Raw genomic sequence first — 14,826 nt, 5'->3', positions numbered from 1 at the left:
TCCTGATTGGTCATTCAGATCAACAGCCAATCAGAATTGAGGACATCGCATAGATGAGTCACTTCCGAACCATTGTACCGAACACATCGCACTAGATCGCTCTTGCAAACAATATCTAAATATGAAGAATTAGGGACGAAAATTCGATTCGGTTATCGCTAGCAAAAAGCGACTTCAGGGGGAAGCATTTTAGCCATTGTTTGGTAATTTTAAATGCTTCCGCTCAAAAGGTAACCGCGTGTGAGATATTCAGCTGCTTTCGTGTGACTATGTGTAGCAAATGTTTATAACTGTAAACTTGCAGAGACAATATTAGTGCAGACGTAACTATGGACTTGATAACCCTTTGTTGAATCGTAGTAGCTATGAATGACCAGTAGACCTTACAGAAACTGATTTTTAACTAGGGTATTAGGTGGTGATTTCCTTAACGCCGCTTTGCACGACCCAGATAGTGCCTACTAAGACAGAGTGAAGGGACAACGAGCCGACAAGAAGATTATCGAGGTAGGTGGACTGAACTGTGTAAGTGTGATAATAATACGAAGAAAACATAACCCCGTACCACAGCTCAGGGAATAGAGAAAGCTCAGGCAAATTCAGGAATACAGATATACAGGTCAGTTGGGAATGAAATAAATAGGAAGCGCAGGGAAGATAAGGAAAAGTGGCTACAGGAAAAATGTGGAGAAACCGAAAAAAAATGCATAGGGCGCCAAAGGGACAGTTAATGAACCTGAACGAAGAGATGGAGATTTATGTGCACAGGAAACAACAACCGAAATTACTGATGAATGAACAAAAAGAGTTTAACCTGAATGGCCGAGTGACTCTAAGCGCTACAGTCTGGAACCGCGCGACCGCTACGGTCGCAGGTTCGAATCCTGCCTCGGGCATGGATGTGTGTGATGTCCTAAGGTTAGTTAGGTTTAAGTAGTTCTAAGTTCTAGGGGACTGAAGACCTCAGATGTTAAGTCCCATAGTGCTCAGAGCCATTTTTAACCTGATTGCTTGCTTTGATATATTCAGAGACCTACTAGTTTGAGTAACGTGGAACACCCCAGCGGATTGTCCTGTGCTGGCCGCCGGCGACAAGAAGACTGGGCCGTCCTCCGTGAGCTCAACCGCAGGAAAACAGGGAACTCATGCAGAGAAGCCACGACATATTCGCCATCGATACTGCACTCTTATATAATATCGATTCTCAATTTTCTATTTTTAATTACGGGTCACTAATTCATTAATTGTATTATGATTTTGTTCACTGTTAACTGATTTTAGGATAGAAGATTTCGTGTTTATTTGTATTTTTTATTTTTATTTTATACTGTTTATACTGGTATTCATAAAAGAGGTATGTTACCTAACCAGGCTAAGGACTTTGTTGTATATTATTGGTACTTTTTATGGATTTCAAGTATGAGTCTAATTTCACATTAGTATATCAGTATATGTTTTTAATCGCAGGCGCTCGTTTAGCCAAGGGGGAAAAATTTTAACTAAAGACAATAGAAACCACATTTTAATCTTTATGTTTGACACACTGCTTTACTATGTACTCTGGCTAAAGTGCCCCCTGCTGGCATTAGTTTTTTGTATAAATACTGACGCAATCTGAATATTAGCGCGCACATGTTTAACTTCACGATTATTTATATCAGAATATTTTAACGGTATGTATGAGTGCCATACATGGCATTGAATATTTTAAATTTTATATTTCATGCATCGCCGGCCGGAGTGGCCGTGCGGCTCTAGGCGCTACAGTCTGGAACCGAGCTACCGCTACGGTCGCAGGTTCGAATCCTGTCTCTGGCATGGATGTGTGTGATGTCCTTATGTTACTTAGGTTTAATTAGTTCTAGGTTCTAGGCGACTGATGACCTCAGAAGTTAAGTCGCACAGTGGTCAGAGCCATTTGAACCATTTGAACCATTTCATGCATCACTAAGACTTGTGTAGATTTAATCTTAATTAATTCAGCCTGATCTCTTACACAATATTTATAATTAGAACAGATCTAAAGATGGCGATAAGCCGAAACCGGTCATAAGGTGTGAAGAAATCTATGTTATGAAGACGGACTTGTGAAAATATAAGTGCCAAAAATAAAATGATCGCGGACTCATATACAGACATTGTCTTCAATTGAAAAAGAAATGAGTGTCGCAGGACGGACTCAGGGTCAAAAGAATCTTTACTGAAATTAGAACAAGGGCGCTAACATTACAACGGCAATGGGAATTCCGCTGTTAAACGCAGAGCAGAGAGCAGATAGGTGGAACGAGTACATCACCAGGCTCTATGAGGAGGACGACTTGTGTGATGACGTCATAGAAGAAGAAACCCTAGTCGATATAGAAGAGTTAGGGAATCCTGTGTTAGAATGGGAATTTAAAGGGTTTTGAAAGACTGAAGATCAAATAAGGCTGAAGGGATAGATGATATTGAACCAGAATTTGTAAAACTGTTGGAGAATGTAGCTACAAAACGACTATTTACGTTTGTGAGTAGAATGCATGAGTCTGGCGATATACCGTCTGACTTTTGGAAAATATCAGCCACACAATTCGATGATAGGAAGTGCGGACAGGTGCGAGAATTGTCGCACAATCACTTTAGCAGCTCATGCATCTAAGTTGCTAACTAGAACGACGTACAGAAGAATGGGAAGGAACACTGACGATATGCTAGACGATGATCAGATTGGCTATAAGAAAGGTCACTACAGGCAGTTTGTTTCTCCTCAGCACGATGGCATCTTCCAGCAGTTTTCAGTGTATGTGCTTGATTCGAAGAGCGTTAAACTCCTCTGAATTAAACCCAGTCTTGAATGTGTGAGGCAACCTCGATCTCGCTGTTCGCGCCGTGGATACGCAATCGAGAAACCTGGCGCAGCTGGCCAAGGAACATCAGTCGCCATATCTTCACATCCGTGCCGGAACCGTCCAGAACCTCACAGATCCTGCATAAGCCGTAAAACATCGGTTTTCAGCCTTTTGACAGGTGGTGACTTTAAGGCCGCTTCCCACGCACTTGAGTAGTGCTACAGTAGTGACCGGCCCTTTATACCGCCGACGTGTTTGAATGCATTATTCTAGCAATTCTGGAGGCCAGTGTTCACACTCACCCGTGACGTGACCGTGGCTGTGCGGACCGTACTCCCGCCGATACCGTACTGTGACCGCCGTAATTCTTGCGGTCGGTATTTTCTGACTCTACGGCCGCGGCATGGTCGGGTTGTTGTGTTGTCATGCAGTGGTTTACCATCATAAACGTTGATTTTTCAGTATACTGAGTCCGTCCTCCGACAATCATTTCTTTTTTGATTTCTTCACATTTTAGCTGTAGCCATTTCTCTTTATCTTCTCTGCACTTCCTATTTATTTCATTCTCAACTGACTAGTATTTCTGTATTCCTGAATTTACCTGAGCATTACTGTACTTTCTTACCTGTGGTACGGGGTTATGTTTTCTTCGTATTTCTTTAGGTCGATATTTTCTGACCGCAGCATGGTCCGGCTGTTCTCATGCAGTAGTTTATCATCATAAACGTGAATGACGAAAAACTTACCGAATTACTGCGCAGCTATACTGTGTTTTAACATTTCTCCAATCCCAAACATGGACACAGAGCTGAAGAATACCCTCTGTAATGAAACTGGAGTAGAAATGGTAATAATGACGGTTCGATTCGGTCGCCAGCGGCCGCTTTGATTTCCCGCGAGTGGCGCCACCGGCGGCTGCAATGACTAAGAGGGCGCTCCGGGGCAGATTGCGTCCGTGGTGCCCGGAGCGTGCGGGCAGAACCTTCCGGAGGGGGACGACGCAAACTTGTCGCTGCGACAGAGACGGTTTATGAAGCGTGGCTGCAGTCTTTGCCCTAGTGGTCCATTGACCGGATGTTCCAGGCCATTGTTGGATAGAGTGGGCATAAAGGGTATTGTGAAGAGCCCGCTGGAACTACTGCATACCGCAATTCGCTCAATTGTGGACTCTGAGCGACATTAAACAGCCACTTTAGAAAAAGGTGATGTTGGTCTAGAGGGCCATTTGCAACTCTTAGCCGATGTAGATTCGTGTGGCCGTTACAGCTTGTAAAGCCACACTCACTGCTGAGACGGATGAATGACTTGATCGTAGTGAAGTACGTTTCTGGTGCGCTTCATGGTTACTGTATTGAGTCCACTTGGATTTGGATACAGTTACTTGTCTTGACATATATTATATTTATTGCATTATTTTAATTGTTGTGAATCTTACTATTCATTTGATTATTGTTGAAAATGGTGTCGTTCAAGTTTTGATAGGAGGGCTGTATATGGATAATGTTAACGTGTGAACTGGCAATTCAATTTAGTAATGGACTTGCATATTTAGTAACGACTACCTGTGCGATTTCTATCTGCCATGTTAGTTAAGGGGATTTTTTCGCTACGTAAAGATGATCTGTGGGCACTTTAATATTGTTTATTCGAAATGCACGAAGGTGAACCCAGTACATAATCTGAAAGTTTTGATTCCCAGAACGCATATGTCATGCTTATTCTTTACCTGCTGTCTTAATATTAGTTGTTTTTTAAAGTTGAAAGCAGAATGAAAGCTTAAATTCGAATTTCCCCGGCTCACTAATCATAAAATTTGTGTTAAAAATTATTGTGTGAAAAAACTGCTTTGTCGATTCTCTTGTAGGGCTGACTGGGATTCGCCTCTTGAGTTTTCTCTTGAAACATCTGTGTGTAATAACAGCGTGAAACCTTGCTCATTGGAATGTCATTACGTGCTCCTAAAATCCGCAGTACCACTATTCTATTGCTACGTCACACATACGTGAATATTTCTGTTTCTACATCAAAGAATACAACCATCTGGGTGAAAGGTTGGTTGAGAATTTTGGCTAAGGCTTTAACAGTATCATTCCATATGTCTTGACATCTGTAGCAACATCGATGATTATACTGAGCATCTACACGAGGCTAAAAAGTTGTGGAGAATGTCTTTATGTTGTTGAGAATGATAATCCGGTGCTCTAAAGAGCTTGAATAGTAAAGTCTTACAGCACCTATACTGTTGGGAAAATTCACTTTTCATAAATATCCTTAGCGGTATTTTTCTACATTTACTCTGTTGGAGTAGTCATCAATTCGCCCAGCATACTGTCTGTAACTAGCTCACAGGTTCTCGTACGATCTTCTGAACCGTACTAAGCCCCAAAAAGATTATACAACAAAAGACAATAAAAATAATGATGAAACGTTGATTTCATGTATTTAATTACCAAAATCTAAGTTGTTGTTGTTGTGGTCTTCAGTCCTGAGACTGGTTTGATGCAGCTCTCCATGCTACTCTATCCTGTGCAAGCTTCTTCATCTCCCAGTACCTACTGCAATCTACATCCTTCTGAATCTGCTTGGTGTATTCATCTCTTGGTCTCCCTCTACGATTTTTACCCTCCACGCTGCCCTCCAATACTAAATTGGTGATCCCTTGATGCCTCAGAACATGTCCTACCAACCGATCCCGCTTCTGGTCAAGTTGTGCCACAAACGTCTCTTCTCCCCAATCCTATTCAATGCTTCCTCATTAGTTATGTGATCTACCCATCTAATCTTCAGCGTTCTTCTGTAGCACCACATTTCGAATGCTTCTATTCTCTTCTTGTCCAAACTATTTATCGTCCATGTTTCACTTCCATACATGGCTACACTCCATAGAAATGCTTTCAGAAATGACTTCCTGACACTTAAATCTATACTCGATGTTAACAAAATTTTCTTCTTCAGAAAAGCTTTCCTTGCCATTGCCAGTCTACATTTTATATCCCCTCTACTTCGACCATCATCAGTTATTTTGCTCCCCAAATAGCAAAACTCCTTTACTACTTTAAGTGTCTCATTTCATAATCTAATTCCCTCAGCATCACCCGACTTAATTCGACTACATTCCATTATCTTCGTTTTGCTTTTGTTGATGTTCATGTGTTATTAAATTATATACTAATTAATCTCAACCAAAGGTCGAGCCTTTCTTTTGGTGTGATTGCTTTTCTACAGCGTATGTTTAGCTTTTCAAGATGGACTTCAAACTTGTACAATAGTAGGAAGAATGAATTTTCTGACGTTTTCAGATACCCATAAAAATTTGGTCCATCGTGCATCAGTTCCCTGTACAGGGTGCCAGACATCCTTTCAGTTGCTCTATTTTTCCATGCCTGATGTATCCACGTCCGGTTTCCGACTTGTTTCTTCTCTTCTTCGTCGAAAATCACAGCAATCAGCATGACATCTTCATCCGAGAACGTCCCCCATCCCGGCCGCTCCGGTGCACTGCACACACCTGAAGGAACACTGACCACTGTGAATGGGTATCGCAGCCGGTGCAAAGAAGGGCCGGTCAAGACACCGCCGCGTCATTGACGTGTGGAACACGGCTATAATGTGACTGGACAGTGTAACTTTCTGTAGCCTTTTGAAAATAGGACCCACATTCAATGCGGAGTTGTAAGCAATAGCAAATAAATGAAAACGTTCGCGGATGATGCTGTTACATACGCGAAGGTAGGAACGCTTGAAAGTTATTGTTAAATGAAGGAAGACATGCCGTGGATCGACTCTTGATACAGTCATTGGCAGCTCACCCTTAACATTAAAAAAAAAAAAATAACGTACTGATCACAAATAGGTAGATCATACGGTTATTATATTAGTACACGATTGCAGACAATCACTAGAAGTAGTCATATCCGCTATATATCTCGTCGTTTGCACGTAACACCACTAGTCTGTGGATGATCATATATTTTCTATTTGTTTCAAGAAGTTTGTTTTATTAGTCGTGCTGATCAATGTTTTTAAATATATGTTGTCAAGTTACAAATACTATATGTAATTTGAGAAAGAGGAAACGCATTGAATGTTAATGATTTGCAGTAGACACACTGGCCTAGTTGGGAAAAGCTATTGTCAAAGAGTATTATAAACTGTAAATGCAGTATCGCTTTGCGTGAGAGCGCGCCAAAAAAGTAGGAGTTAGGTGTCGCGAGGTGATTGTTGTCGTTAGTTGTGTGTACTCGCCAGTGTGGCTAAGCAAAAGTGAGGAGATACAAAGTCTGCTTCCGAACAGCGGAGTATGCAGCAAGAGTAATTCACATAATCAAGAGTACAGTGGGCCCTTGTTTTGGTTGTGGTATGTCAAGAAGATCCACCTGTGCCCTATTTTATTGCTAAATGAAGCAGCTCGACAAACCAACGGCATCATAAGGTGATGTAAGACCTAGACTTTTTATAATTAGAAGTGCAATAGGCTGACCAGCATATTTGAAATTTTATTGCTTGCATAACATCGTTTTTGTGTGTATTGTCACGTAAATAATTTCCCTAAGTCGTTATCCAAGTATTATCCATCCCATCCCTTTGTACGAACCGAGATAATCAGAAAATGAAGTGAAAATGAAGTGAACATTAATTCAACATAATTTTTGCAACTTTTAGACAATTACATTATAATGAAATCTTTGGTTGTAATATGAATAGTGTCAGAAATAGAATGATGCAAAAGCCAGTGTTAATTCATTTCCTAAAAATGAAAAATAATAATATAAATTTGGGTGAAAAATTTACCTAACTTCGACAATATATTTCACTGTCAAGGCACAGTTTCCATAAGTAATTTATAGATTGTGGCATAATTTATAACTTTTATTACAAAGAGATATCAGAGTAACTCCTAGGTGAATGACAGTCCTTGCCAATGAGTAAATTAAAACAATCTTCCTGCTTGCTACGATTACGACAGCCAGTATTACGTGAGTAACATAATAAAAAGTTTCTGTCCACAGCCAGTAAACAAACTTACTTTAATTATCTTTGAAAACGAAATAATATGTTGTATGTGTTTGCTATTTGATTATTGTCTGAGTACTGCGACATGTGTGGTGTGAAATACCTGAAAGTGTGCGTTAGGTACTGTTCCTACGTAATGACGCCAATAACTATTCTTACGTAAGATTGCTTACGGGTCTAAAGTTCAGTTTCAGTTTAATTATTCCTGTTCCGGTGAGTAACTGGCGACCCCTCGATTATTTTCATTGATGACATACTTTGAAAAACTTTTCTCCAAATTTTCCACTAACTACTGATAATTAAAAGTTAGTTCACGTAGTAAAAGTATATAAAGTTAACCGAACTTTGTTTCTAATCGTCATTGCTAAAGTACTGAGCAGTGACGATTTGGTTATAACTTCATCTACTTCTCTCGGTTTTGCGTTATTCTTCGGCAGATTAGGGACTATAGGTACACGGTCACATAGAAGAGCCTTATTAGCCGGTGACGTAGGAGGGTTATATGCGTTCAGACCGATTTAAAGTGGAACGACTGCTCGAGATTCATCACGGGAGACGCCGAGACCACAGAAGCGTTCGAATAATCCTCAGATAGTGTAGTCCAGTAACGAGATAGCTTACGAAACGACCGATACGTGAATATAGCGTTCAGGCTGGGATTATTACAGTCGGTTTGAAGTCTGAGCATGTTACGCATGCATCATGGTTGCTAATAAGGATCTCTTTAATTCCGAGATAATTATGTCTACTACAGTTGCCTTATTTTGAATTAGGTCTTTCGGTGCTCTGCCAAATTCTTCTCCCATCTTTATGTACTTCCTCTTCCTTTTCATAATTCTGTCTTATATTTGTTTCTATTGTGCGGCCTCTTATATTGTCCAACACTCAGGATTCCCTTGTTTGTTTAGTAATATCTGATATCTGAGGATTTGATATTCAGTCAGCTACTCCAAAGGTTTCCTTAATATCGCTTTTGGTCTCCTCTACCTCCCACATGGTTACACATACTTCTATCACTTAGCATTCCTGCCCTATCCATTTTCGCTTTGATATTTTACTTTCCCTGTTAAACGCGCTTTTAGGAGTCTGTATTCCTTTCTGCCTGGTTAATTTTCTTTCTTTTAATTTAAGAATCAGGTAAAAATTCCGATCAAGCAGCGATCTGTCCAAAATCGGTACACCAATCAGGAAAAATCGGACCGAGCATCGAGGCAATCATCCCACAACGCACCAGGTTGAAGATGCCCGTTTGGTAAAACACGGTGTTCAGCTGTACGAAGAAGTCCATATCTAGAATGAGATTATCACTCTGCAGCCGAGTGTGCGCTGATATGAAACCTCCTGGCAGATTAAAACTGTGTGCCGGACCGGGACTCGTACTCGGGACCTTTGCCTTACACCGGCAAGTGCTCTACCAACTGAGCTACCCAAGCACGACTCACGCCCCGTCGTCACGGTCTTACTTCTGCCAGTACCTCGTCTCCTACCTTCCAGACTTTCGCAGAAGAGCTTCTGTAAAGTTTGGAAGGTAGGAGACGAGGTACTGGCGGAAGTGAAGCTGCGAGGACGGGTCGTGAGTCGTGGTTGGGTAGCTCAGTTGGTAGAGCACTTGCCCGCGAAAGGTAAAGGTCCCGAGTTCGAGTCTCGGTCTGGCACACAGTTTTAATCTGCGATTAAGTTTCAAGTCCATAGTTGCCTGCTGCACATCCTCGTCCTACAGAAATAGTCGACGTTTCAAAGCCTTTTGATAATTGCATTGGGAGACATCAGGACCACAGGGTTGGTGCTCGAGTGTTTCAAATTTAAGTTGACGTCACTCCTGCGTTACCACATTTGCGATATGGGACGTGCGTTACCATGAAGAAACAGCATACCCTTTTGCAGTTTTCTCAGACGTTTCACCTTAATTGAGTGTCTTCATTTCTTTAGAGTTGCGCAGTACCGTTCCCAGATGATGGAGATGCCAGCGTCCTTGACATAATTAATCACTGGGCCACGATAATCAAAGACACCATGAGCATAACCTTAGCGACTGATGACCATAGCTGTTAAGTCCCATAGTGCTCAGAGCCCTTTGAACGATTTTGAACCATAACCTTAGCAGCAGATGGCTGGCTCTCGAACTTCCTGCGAAGAGAGGACAATGAATGACGCAACTACATCGGCAACGCTTTCGACTCCGATTCCCAGGAGTGGCACCAGATTACGTCGACTGTAATAAGGGGCTCAAGGATCGAGTTGCCTTCAGAATTGAAATGCATCACTTGCTTCAGGCAACCAGCAATCCAGTTAGCATTTTGTACGGCTTTCAACACCCGGGCTACCTGCTGGCTGCGGACCTTAATGGTATCCTCACTCCTGCCGGGCAATGTGATGCTCACTATCGAAGCTGACGCGAGATTCTTTGCTTGTGCACGAATCTTTACGCACCGGTGTGTCCTAATCGCATCATCAATCGCCCTCTTGCTGTTCTCGGTAATGAATGAAGGTGACCTCTCAGATCGACCTGTCTCTTGTGTCAGACCGGAACCATGAGGAAGCTTGGCGCACCGTCCCAAAACGGTGGTTCGTGACAGACATGTTGCCCCATATGCAGTCTTGGTCAACGATGGATGTCTATCTGTGTTTGTCCTTTGGCAAAGAGCATGGTGGTCCTGTTTGGATGCATTTGGAAGGAATGTCTCCATAGCTCACATTTACTGCACGCACGTCAGAAACGCACGAATCCCACACTAATCCATTGCCTACATATCGGTGGTTATGTACACGCATCGAGGTCACACTGAGTTTCCCATACGCTGCACCGTCAATTGAATTCAAAATATTGTATGATATCCAGTGATTTCTTCTTGCCTTTTTTGCCTATTTCATTGTCTGCTGCAGTCACTGTTTATTCGCTGAAAGTTTTCTACGTTATACCTTTTTGTATTTCGGTCAATCTTTGTCGAAAGCTTCCCCTGAAAATTTCAGTAACTTCATGTACTTAAAATTTATACACGTCCCATCCTCTTAATTTCCTACCGTTCTGAAAATATTTCTCGTTTAACCGGCAACTTATAACCGATCGTTACGAATGTTAAAACAATTTGAAATGTCCATCGTCGAATGTAAAATTTTTTATATAAATGAAATTTATTACATCACGTATTACATTAAAATGCAGGCCATATTCAGCCAGTGGTCATTATCAAATGCATTTGCCTCGGTGAAATGTGTGTCACATTTAAAAACTGTTTAGTGCTACATGTTTTTAAATATGACCCCAATTTCATCGACAAAACTGCATTTGTAAATGGCCACAGGCCGAAACTGGCCAGTAATTTAACTTAATTCATGATAAAATTGTTTTAGCGTTCGAAAATTACGCCGTCACTGTGTATCCACACATGAATAAACCAATAAATTACTATTAGTGTCTAATCCTGGAAATGTTTGCAGATTAGAATATGGTTTCCCAGTTTCTTTGTAGAATTGATTTGAAACTTCTGGGGTCTCTAGGTCTCTTCATATATATTTCTTCAAACAAGTATTAGCAATGATTAAATTGAATTATATACTTGGAAAAACTCTACATTGCAAGATTTGCTTGCATTCCTTTCCGAAATGCGATGTTCTACAATTTTGCCCTCACTTTCTTTTACTACTGTATAGTTCCAGACATAGACATCAATTACTATTTTCATCTCACTTAACGGTCTGAAAAATTTGGTTTACCTGATCTTATGTTGCCTCGGTCCTTTCATCGTCTGCTCAAATAGCAGGGATATACACTTGAAATTCTGTCGTGGCTGGTGGCTTTTTACTTGTCTCGGCTACGACAATGTGTTCATTATATTGTTGTTACTAGTTCACCTGCATTCCTAATTTCTTACTCATTATTAGTTTTACTCTTGCGTTTCTATTTGGTATGGTATTGATACACATGTACTCATTTGACCAGAGATCCTTTTCTTCCTATTGGTCCACTTCTCTTGCTCCCACTATATGGAACTTCGAATTATCCATTTCTACAAACTAGTTTTCACTGTTATGTCATCATCAGATACAATGATAAATTCGTGTGGCTGTGAAATTTTTGCAGGATTAAATACTTTAATGTAGTGCGTGTAGATAGTGTCTGAGTTCACTTCCAAAGATAAGAGTCGTCAATCTTCGGTTTAGAACTAAAATCAGTGTAAATAACTACTCACCTGCGTTGACAACTCCGTAATGCAATGGGTCCCAAGCTGGGGTAATTAACGCCTGAGCGATAGAGTCAAATTTTACGAAGGATAAAAACTAAAAGATTCTATTGTTTTACCCACAAAATTAAATTATTTTCTAAAGATATTTGCTATTATTACAATTTTGCAAGAGAGGTTATCAATAATTACTTTTTCTCAGTAAGAAACATCAATGCTGTGGATGTTACAGGTTCTTCATACAGCCCACCTGCTACACATATTTTTTACTTTGAGTAGTACATCGCTGACGCTAAAAGTGAGATACACACGTAACAGATCCTAATTATCTCAAGAAAAGTCTTCTCCAAGTTCTCGATAGTACCTGCAGTAGTCCAGAAATTGCTTCATTGCTCGATGCCAACAGATAAGCACGACACAGCAGTAATTACATAAGGCCTACTACTAGCTCTGCAGATGATGAATAAATTGATGAAATGTATGATGAGATAAAAGAAATTATTCAGGTAGTGAAGGGAGACGAAAATTTTATAGTCATGGGTGACTGACGCGAGAGTAGGAAAAGGGAGAGAAGGAAACATAGAAGGTGAATATGGACTGGGTGACAGAAATGAATGAGGAAGCCGTCTGGTAGAATTTTGCGCAGAGCACAACTTAATCATAGCTAACACTTGGTTCAAGGATCATAAAAGAAGGTTGTACACATGGAAGAATCCTGGAAATACTAAAGGTATCAGATAGATTATACACTCCTGGAAATTGAAATAAGAACACCGTGAATTCATTGTCCCAGGAAGGGGAAACTTTATTGACACATTCCTGGGGTCAGATACATCACATGATCACACTGACAGAACCACAGGCACATAGACACAGGCAACAGAGCATGCACAATGTCGGCACTAGTACAGTGTATATCCACCTTTCGCAGCAATGCAGGCTGCTATTCTCCCATGGAGACGATCGTAGAGATGCTGGATGTATTCCTGTGGAATGGCTTGCCATGCCATTTCCACCTGGCGCCTCAGTTGGACCAGCGTTCGTGCTGGACGTGCAGACCGCGTGAGATGACGCTTCATCCAGTCCCAAACATGCTCAATGGGGGACAGATCCGGAGATCTTGCTGGCCAGGGTAGTTGACTTACACCTTCTAGAGCACGTTGGGTGGCACGGGATACATGCGGACGCGCATTGTCCTGTTGGACAAGCAAGTTCCCTTGCCGGTCTAGGAATGGTAGAACGATGGGTTCGATGACGGTTTGGATGTACCGTGCAATATTCAGTGTCCCCTCGACGATCACCAGTGGTGTACGGCCAGTGTAGGAGATCGCTCCCCACACCATGATGCCGGGTGTTGGGCCTGTGTGCCTCGGTCGTATGCAGTCCTGATTGTGGCGCTCACCTGCACGGCGCCAAACACGCATACGACCATCATTGGCACCAAGACAGAAGCGACTCTCATCGCTGAAGACGACACGTCTCCATTCGTCCCTCCATTCATGCCTGTCGCGACACCACTGGAGGCGGGCTGCATGATGTTGGGGCGTGAGCGGAAGACGGCCTAACGGTGTGCGGGACCGTAGCCCAGCTTCATGGAGACGGTTGCGAATGGTCCTCGCCGATACCCCAGGAGCAACAGTGTCCCTAATTTGCTGGGAGGTGGCGGTGCGGTCCCCTACGGCACTGCGCAGGATCCTACGGTCTTGGCGTGCATCCGTGCGTCGCTGCGGTCCGGTCCCAGGTCGACGGGCACGTGCACCTTCCGCCGACCACTGGCGACAACATCGATGTACTGTGGGGACCTCACGCCCCACGTGTTGAGCAATTCGGCGGTACGTCCACCCGGCCTCCCGCATGCCCACTATACGCCCTCGCTCAAAGTCCGACAACTGCACATACGGTTCAAGTCCACGCTGTCGCGGCATGCTACCAGTGTTAAAGACTGCGATGGAGCTCCGTATGCCACGGCAAACTGGCTGACACTGACGGCGGCGGTGCACAAATGCTGCGCAGCTAGCGCCATTCGACGGCCAACACCGCGGTTCCTGGTGTGTCCGCTGTGCTGTGGGTGTGATCATTGCTTGTACAGCCCTCTCGCAGTGTCCGGAGCAAGTATGGTGGGTCTGACACACCGGTGTCAATGTGTTCTTTTTTCCATTTCCAGGAGTATATAATGGTAAGACAGAGATTCAGGAACCAGGTATTAAATTGTAAGACATTTCCAGGGGCAGATGTGGACTCTGACCACAATCTATTGGTTATGAGCTGTAGATTAAAACTGAAGAAACTGCAAAAAGGTGGGAGTTTAAGGAGATGGGACCTGGATAAATTGAAAGAACCAGACGTTGTACAGAGTTCCAGGGAGAGCATAAGGGAACAATTGTCAGAAATGGGGGAAAGAAATACAGTAGAAGAAGAATGGATAGCTCTAAGGGATGAAGTAGTGAAGGCAGCAGAGGATCAAGTAGGTAAAAAGACGAGGGCTAGTAGAAATCCTTGGCTAACAGAAGAAATATTGAACTTAATTGATGAAAGGAGAAAATATAAAAATGCAGTAAATGAAGCAGGAAAAGGAATACTAACGTCTCAAAAATGAGATCGACAGGAAGTGCAAAATGGCTAAGCAGGGATGGCTAGAGGACAAATGCAGGGACGTAGAGGCTTATCTCACTAGGGGTAAGGAAAATTAAAGAAACCTTTGGAGAAAAGAGAACCACTTGTATGAATATCAAGAGCTCAGATGGAAACCCAGTTCTAAGCAAAGAAGGGAAAGCAGAAAGGTTGAAGGAGTACATAGAGGGTCT

This window comes from Schistocerca piceifrons, chromosome 4 (genome assembly GCF_021461385.2).
Source record: "Schistocerca piceifrons isolate TAMUIC-IGC-003096 chromosome 4, iqSchPice1.1, whole genome shotgun sequence".
NCBI classification, from domain to species: Eukaryota; Metazoa; Arthropoda; class Insecta; order Orthoptera; family Acrididae; genus Schistocerca; species Schistocerca piceifrons.
The sequence above is the reverse complement of the archived record's forward strand: the minus strand, read 5'-3'. Positions refer to the sequence as shown.